Raw genomic sequence first — 8,974 nt, 5'->3', positions numbered from 1 at the left:
TTTAGTAATCTTCAGCTCAACTTATATTTGTGGACAAATATTTTCTTTAATGAATCTAAATAAAAGTACAACAAGATCAAGTTTGAATGATTTACATTTGGAGGCTGTGTTAAGAATAGCTACTACAAGTATAGAGTCAGACATTAAAAAAATAATAGGTGATGCAAAGCACCTCAACACATCACATTAGTTTTTTGTTAATTTGTTGTACTAAATTACTTACATTTATTCATAAACAAATTACATAATAAAATTTTGTTTACCTAAATGAATTGTCTTGTATTTAACATTTTTTAATTTTAATATTTCATCCAGCCTGTGAATAAAGTTTTCTTTCTAATCTGACCTGGGGGCAAAAACTGTTGGCCATGCCTGTGCTAGAATATGTTTTGATTTACAACAAAATTTGGCTCAAGTTACTGTTGTAGGAACAGAAGTATGCCAAAACCAAAGGACCCCCAGTATTTATATTTTCTTTATTTATTAAATACTGAGCACTTACTGTGTGCTAGATATTTTTTTCTTTTTTTTTTTTTTACTCTTATTAATTTTTAGAGAGGAGAGAGAATGAGAGAGAGAGAGAGAGAGAGAGAGAGAGAGAGAGAGAGAGAAGGGGGAGAAAGGAGCAGAAAGCATCAACTCCCATATGTGCCTTAACCAGGCAAGCCCAGGGTTTTGAACTGGCGACCTCAGCATTCCAGGTCGACGCTTTATCCACTGTGCCACCACAGGTCAGGCCAACATTTTTTAAAGTATATAGTGAGATGATAAAAAAGGATTGGAAAGATGGACCAAGTCAAGGATATCAAAGAGGATTCTCATAAAATGATGACACATTTGCATTCTGAGAGATTAGGAGTTAACCTAAAAAAAAGAACACAGTGTATACTAAAACCCATTAAACACAGGGAGTATATACTAGTTGAGGAACCAAAAAAAAAGTACAATTCATTGACATATGTTTCATAACACAAAGTTTCTCAAATATTATTAAAATCTGCTGCTTTGTATTAAGTATATTTTTTTGAGAAAAATGGACAGAAGATATTTTAGGATATAATTATGCACTATGGCAAAGAAATCAAGAGAAGGTTGAGCAATGAATAAGAAACTAGAAGAAATGAGAACAAAAACCAGATGATCCTATCAATAGATGCAAAAAGGCATTCAATAAAATACAATATCATTTTATGTTTAAAACTCAACAAAATCAGTATAGAAGGAAAATATCAACATAATAAAGGCCATTTATGACAAACTATCAGTGAACATCATATTAAATGGCAAAAAACTGAGGACTTTTCCTTTAACATCAGGAACAATACAAGGCTGTCCATTCTCTCCACTCTCATTCAACGTAGTACTGAAAGTTCTAGCCAGAGCAAACAGACAAGAGAAAGAAATAAAAGGCATTCATACTGGGAAAAAAGAAGTAAAGGTTTCACTTTTTGCAGGTAAATTGAAAATATTATATGTCAAAAAGCATGAATACACCTGACCACGTGGTGACACAGTGTATAGACCATCAGCCTGGGATGCTGAATAACTAGGTTTGAAATCCCGAGGTCACCAGCTTGAACACAGGTTTTTCTGGCTTGAATGCAGGCTCACCGGCTTGAGTGCCAGGTCACAAGCTTGAGCATAACATGACCCCAATGTCACTGGCTTGACCTAAATGTTACCGACTTGAGCCCAAGGTCAATGGCTTGAGCAAGGGGTCATAGTCTCAGCTGAAGCCCCTCAGTCAAAGTACATATGAAAAATCAATCAATGAGCAACTAAGGTGCCACAACTATGAGTTGATGTTTCTCATCTCTCTCCCTTCCAGTCTGAAAGTCCCTGTCTATCCCTATCTCTTGCTACAAAAAAAAAGCAAAAAAGATAAAAAAAAAGCATTTAATGTAAGTAGCCTACTGCACAGCATAACTAAGTTCATGTACCTTAAACGTGCTCAAAACAGATTAGCCTACATGTGAGATATATCATCTAACACAATAAACACACAGTAGAATATTGGTGGTTTATTCTCATGATCTCATAACTCCATGTGTGTAGGTAAGGAAAAAAATCAAAGTTCAAGTACCATTTCTACTAAATATGTACCGCTTTCACACCATTATAAAATAAAAAAAAATGTCAGTCCGGGACCACCTGTACTTTATTTTATCTATTATAACATATATTCTTTCTCACATCTTATGTCTTTGAAATCTGGATGGAGTCCACCATTGATACCATCTTATCATTCTTAATTCTTTTTATGCTACTGTGTAAATTATGATATATCTCACAACCAATGAAAACTCTGAGTTGATAAAATATGATAATTATTTTATTAAATATGATGACATTGACTCCTGGGCTCACAACTTGAGCTTCTGGTCTTCTGGATCCTTATTCCAAATGGAAAAGGAGACATGATGAAATCTCACTGGATATTCTTATATGACCTGTTAAGAACACAAGCAGTTTTAGCTCTACATAAGACAAATTAGTACACCAATTTTATAGCAGAATTATTCATAATGACCAAAAGATGGAATCAACCCAGATATCCATTGCCAAGTGAACAAATAAACAAACATGTTATATATATACAATAGACTATATACTTCAGCCTTCCTTAAAAAGAACATAAATCCTGATATATGCTGCAACATAGCTGAACCATAAGTACATTATGTTAAATAAAATAATCCAGTCATAAAAATACCACCAAATAACAATTCCTCTGACATGAGGTATGTAGAGTAGTCAAATTTATACAGGCAGAAAGTGGAATGTTGGTTGTCTGGTCCTAGAAGACCAGGAAATGAAAAGATGTTGTTGAATGGGTATACAACTTTAGTTTTTCTAGATGAAAAGAGTACTAGAGATTAACTACACAAAATGGAAGTGTAATTAATACTGTTAAGCTATGCATTTAAAATGACTAAGATAATAACTTCAATGTCATGTATACTTTACCACAATTAGAAAACAGATTAACATAAAATAGGTGGGAAGTGGGAGAAAGTGCAGAGGCAGGGACACAGTTGTCAGAGGGACAGGGGAAGAGAGGACTGGATCAAAGAAGGTGAAGGGATTAGCCTAAAACATAAACAGATAACACATGGATACAGACAACAGAGTGGCAGTAGTCAGAGGGAAAGTGTGTTGAAGAGGTTGGGGGAGGAGGGCAGAAAGAGACTGAGCTGGGGAGAGGGAGCAGGATGCGGAGTGCTGATGGTGGTAATATTGAGTTGACACTTGAAACCTGTATGGTTTGGTGAGCCATGTCAACCTAATAAATTAAAAAATAAATGAAAGAAAGATTGAGGCTGAAGTGATATAAATAAATAAAAATGGCATAAAAGAGTGGGATGTGAACAGAAAATAAAGACTTTTTTAATTTTTATTTATTTATTCATTTTAGAGAAGAGAGATAGAGATAGAAAGAGAGAGAGAGAGAGAGAAGAGGGGAGGAGCAGGAAGCATCAACTCCCATATGTGTCTTGACCAGGCAAGCCAGGGTTTTGAACCAGCGACCTTAGCATTCCAGGTCGATGCTTGATCCACTGCACCACCACAGGTTAGGCCAGAAAAGAAAGATTTTTAAAAACTTACCTTTGCCTCAAGTACCATAATGTAAGACATATCAAAAGAATGAAGGTGGGTAATATTATTGCCAAAGTTATCACCATTGCAGAGGTAGGATGTCCTGGCAATTGGGAAAAGACACACAGATGTCACTGCAAACTCCATTCCTGAGTCCCCTGCCCTTCCTTTGCTCACCTGAGTGTCAGCTCTATCATTCACCTGCTTTTGATTGAAGGGTGTATCCAACTTCCCCTGTCAGATTCTCTAACACAATAATCCACATCTACTATCATTTCTTCTTGTGTCACTTCAACCAATTAATAGGTTTGTGACTCTTACCTCCTTTATATCTTAAGTGAGTGATTTTCAACTTTTCTTTTTTACCAAATGACACACACTAATTAATATTCTGTGGCACACCAAAAAATATATTTTATGCTGACCTGATAAAAAAAAATAGATAAAATTTTGATCCGTTCACACCAGACAGATAGATATCACTGTGTTGGCTGTTGTCATTTTTTAAAATATGACAATCTAAGAAAAAAAGAGGTCAGCACCCCTAACTAAATATTCAAGTACTATGTTTTTTAAAAAATCTTGTGCCACACCATTTGAAAATTGCTACCTTAGTTCATCTCTCTGTCTCACTTATTTTTTCTTCCTCTTTCTTTTTCTCTCTCCTCCCTCCTTGTTTCTCTGTCACACCCATTAAGTCTCAGCATTTTGCTCACCCCTCCCTCCATGTTTTTGGACCATCTCCTTCCATTTTTGTCCAGGGCCAATTCTTTCTCACCCCAGTGGAGGACGATGTCCTGGCTTCCCAGGCTGCTGTGCTTTACTCGACAATTCAGGTTAGCCTCCTCCCCAGCCACAACGTCCAGGGTTACTTGGAGATACCACGTCTCATCAGCATTGGGAAGCATGTCACCTTGACGAGTTCCTGGATGCTCCTGCTCATCCTTCATCCACATCACCTGTAGAGGTTTGGGGTAAAATCCTGAGACATGGCACACCAGCAGCAGATGACCAGGCAGAGGAGGGGGGCCACTGGAAAGCCAGGCCTCGGGCTTCACTGGGGCAGAAAGGAGCAGGACAGTGTCACATTATGACTCTAATTAGAGCATAGGGACTGAAAAAAACATAAGTTTGAACAGTGACCCCTCCCATTACTTTGGAATCAAAATAACTTATTGATTAAGCTTCTATCTCTTAGAGAACTCCTCCCTTAGAATTTAAAGAAGTGATGGAAAGTGAAATAGAAAAGTCTTGGAGAGAAAACAGGACTAACCTTGTCTCTGCAGTTCCGCCTTGCCTGCATTGAGAACACCCAAGAGAAATCGAGGACAGGTGTTTGACAGGAGCTTCTGTACAATATTAGAGATACCTTGGTATTGAGAGAGAATTGCACAGAACCTCTGTCCTCTGCTGCCACCCTCTGCAGCAGGCACACAGGAATCATTCTGGAAGTTCATTAAATTCACTCCTCCCAAAGCTGCCCTCCAGAAGCTTACAGTGGTTTCACCAGAATGCAGCTCACAGCCACCAATAGCCTGGATCTCAAAGGGATATGGATAGAAAAAAAAGAGAAAAACATATTTAAAAGCCAATAAGGAGGAAAGAGATGGGGAAAGAACCTACTCATTTGATTTGGGTGAGCAGAAATGTTTGAGATGTGAAAGAAACCAAGAGCCAATCTAATACCGTCACATGCCACAAAATGACTTTTCAGTGAATAACAAACTACATACAAGAGGGTAATCCTGTAGATTATTATGAAGCTGAAAATGTCCCATTGCTTACGGATATTGTGCCCATCGTTAACAACATAATGCATTGCTCATGTGTTTGCGGAGATGCTGTGTTAAAAACCACAATGCAGCTGGTTGTATAAGAAAATAATAATGCAATATGTATAGTACATAGTATTTGATAATGGTAATAGATAATGTAACTAGTATATGTATTTATTGTATAAAATATTTTATTTGTTATTTTAGAATGCATGCTTCCTACTTACAAAAAAGTTTGTTGTAAAGGAGTATGTTGTGTTATACCAGCAATAGCCTTATACCTCTCATGTTTACTGCATCATTTGATAGCATAATTTACTCTTCTGTTTGATTTAATGATACATATTTTTTGTACAGCAATATGCTGTGTAGTATATTATCCTTGATACAAAATATATACCGTATACCCTAGGTTTGTAGTAGGCTATCCTATCTAGGTATGTTTAAGTGCACTCTGTGATAGTTACACAACTATAATATTGTCTAACAATGTATTTCTCAAAACATGTCCTCACTGTCAAGTGTATGACTATATTCAGAGGCTGATTTTTAAAAAAATTTTATTGATTGATTGATTTCAGAGATGGGGTGGGGGAGTGACAGAAAGAGAGAGAGAGAGAGAGAGGGAGAAAGAGAAAGAAACATCCATTATTATCCACCCATATCCACTCATTGGTTGAGTCTTCTATGTGCCTAGACTGGGAATTGACCCTGCAAACTTAACATATTAGGATAGCACTCTAAACTACTGAGAAACCCAGCCAAGGCTATTCAGAGACCTTTTCATAGAAAAGAACAGGGGAAAAGTGGTGGAAAATATACAGTGGGTAAGAAGAAAGAAGAGCGTAATGTGAGGAGCCAGGTGATGAAGTCAGGAGAAAGTACACATTCCAGGATGAACGGGAGAAATACATTAAAAAGAGGGAGTAGGGAGGAGATGCTTGAGCAGATGGACTGAAAACTAAGTCACACTTTGGTTCACTCAGGGACAGGGTAGGAAAAGTGAGGGCTTCTTGCTTGGGGTTTAAGAGAGAAAATTTGTGCACAAATGAAAGGGGTTCTTTATCATACAAGGGTGCAAGAAGCAGGAAGAATCTGAAATACCCTGTGTAGTTATGGAGTCTAAGAGGAAGACTGTTCTAGAGATGAGTGTGCGCACATTTAGATAAACTGGGAAGGAGAAGAGAAAGATCCTGAGGTGCAACAGCATGAACCGAGAGAGATACAGAGAGTGAGAGAAAGAGAGACAGAGAGACAGAGAGAGAGAGAGTGAGAGAGAGAGAGAGGGAGAGGAATTATTGGTTATCTCCACAGATCATAGAACAGCACTCACATGTCAACTCAAATTCACTGACACGACCCTGTACTACTGGAGTGAATTCGATGAAATAAACTCGGAAAGCTTCCACCACCTCAGTCAGCTCTGCATCACTGAAGTTGCCTTTGGACCAAGGCTTCAGGAAAATGGCAGTGCCCAAGTCGCTATCCCAGCCATGAATTTGCAAATCAAATTCAAACTCCCAGCCAGCCTGAGCCTTGATTTTGTGCATAGGTGCTATTAACAAATGATGATATCTGGATGACATGGAAAGAGGTTGGACCCTGGAAAGCTGTGGGTAGTAGAAGAATAGAAAAAGTGAAAAAAATCCCAGAAAGATACAGAAAAAAATAAAAGAAATAGAGTTTGAACAGCAAAATGGCAGAAACAGTTGCCTGTGTCAGGACCTCTGGCTCCATCCTCAGCCTCCAAAATAGAAGAAGAGGACTGAAGATGGGCTGACCCAGACCCTCAGGTGTATGCACAGCATGCTTTCATCCATACCACCCACACCCAGAGTTAGTCAGAGTTACTCTTACCATGCTTGTGTACAACCTTGTTGTCAGCACCTGGGATGAGATCTGCTAGCAACAGAAGTGGCAATAGCAACATTTCGCCTCCTGGTGATATAGACACAACTTCTGCCTCTTACAGCAGGTGTTTGCTCTCTGAACTCAGTAAACTGTTCATTCCTCAGTCCTCTATAGTGACTTCCTCTTCAAGGATCAAAACTCTGCCTCATTTATGTTGAACATCAGAGAAAAGTTGTGCCTCCCACACCCTGACCCTCCCACTCTGCCTGTCATTTCCACTCCAGCCCTTGACTAACAGAATTTCTTCATATTCTCCTGGCTTCTACCTCCTCTTTCTGACCTCAGTCCTTTTTATACTACCTTGAAAAAGCCATCATATGGTTTTGAAAGGTTATTTTACTTCCTCAATCTTTTATTGTAACATCTTTTAAATCAGAAGGCACTGTGAAACAACTGCCTGCCTTAATTCAGAAAAATTCTTTTGGTTCATCCACCCAACCTCCATCTTTCTCCACATGGCCCTCTCTTCTCTTGCACATTCTCAATGGCTCTTCTTTCTCATTTTATCCTTTTGTCTGGCCTCCCTAAACACACATTTGTGTGTGGATGTGTGTTGATGAACATCTACAAAAGGCAAAGCATATTTTTTTCCATTTTTTAATGTTTTTAGTTCTTCCAACACTTTTTAATTGATTTTAAAAAGAGGAAGGATTAGAGATAGAGGAGAGAGAGAAAAAAACAGAAACATCAATTTGTTGTTCCTATTATTTATGCATTAATTAATTAATTATTACATGTGCCCTGATCAGAGATCAAAATTGCAACCTTGACATATCAGGATGATATGCTACCTGGCCGGGGACCTAAAAGGAAAGCATTTAAAACATTTGCCAAAACAATGGTACAGCAGACCCATATCTTAAAATCAAATAAAGTAAATACTACAGTTTATACTTCAAGCAAAATTATCTAATATCATAGAAGTTGTTGACAAGGAAAATTACATTTGCTACCAGTATATGACCTTCTGTTCATGACATAGTAGCAAGGAAATCAACAATGTACAAAGTAAAGGGATTAAAGGGAAGGAACAGTTTCTGGTGAATCATGTGGAAGACTGCAGTTTGAAAAAAAAAAGTGGGAGGAAATCTGTGGATGAAAATGTGAAAATAATAAAAGAATGTTGAAATAATTAATTTGAAGTGGCTTGATGGGAAGACTGTTAAAATATAGCAAACCAGTCAGAAAGAGCTCACTCAGGAGTAGTTAGGTCCTGGTTAGGCCACAAGGAGGAAGGGCCGATTCTGGTTGAGAAAGGCTGAGTCTGAGGCCAAGGATGGGGGAATGAACATCCAAGGTGAGAGCTGTTCCAAGAAGTATGAATATGAGGGTATATTCAGGAGTGTGAGGAGATATATACATGTAAGTCCTTCTTTGTATGTGGTGGTGGGGGAACAGTCAGAACAGTGGTGAAAGATGAAACAAAGAAGGAATGAGCCAAGGGAGACCAAACACAAGGTCAGGAAGATTAAATAACGGTGGAGCCCATGTATTTCCTTCTCTGGTCTGTGTTTTCAGGCAAATATCAGCTTGGAAAAGAAAACTCACATTCAAACTGAAACTGACTGGAAAAGGCCTGGACTTTCAAGGGAAAACTATGCATGTACAACTGCAATAACACCTGCTTGTTCTTCAACTCTCCTTGTTAAAATTACTTTGGGAACAGAGCAACAGAAAGTGAATGGTGTTTA

General features: G+C 38.1%; 1 pseudogene; it reads right to left on the bottom strand.

Moving 5' to 3' along the window:
* Window positions 1–2,355: 2,355 nt before the first annotated feature.
* On the bottom strand, window positions 2,356–7,376 carry LOC136397867 (T-cell surface glycoprotein CD1b-2-like; annotated as a pseudogene).
* Window positions 7,377–8,974: the final 1,598 nt, after the last annotated feature.

The sequence above is a fragment of the Saccopteryx leptura genome, chromosome 3 (genome assembly GCF_036850995.1).
Source record: "Saccopteryx leptura isolate mSacLep1 chromosome 3, mSacLep1_pri_phased_curated, whole genome shotgun sequence".
Taxonomy (NCBI): domain Eukaryota; kingdom Metazoa; phylum Chordata; class Mammalia; order Chiroptera; family Emballonuridae; genus Saccopteryx; species Saccopteryx leptura.
The sequence above is the reverse complement of the archived record's forward strand: the minus strand, read 5'-3'. Positions and strand labels throughout refer to the sequence as shown.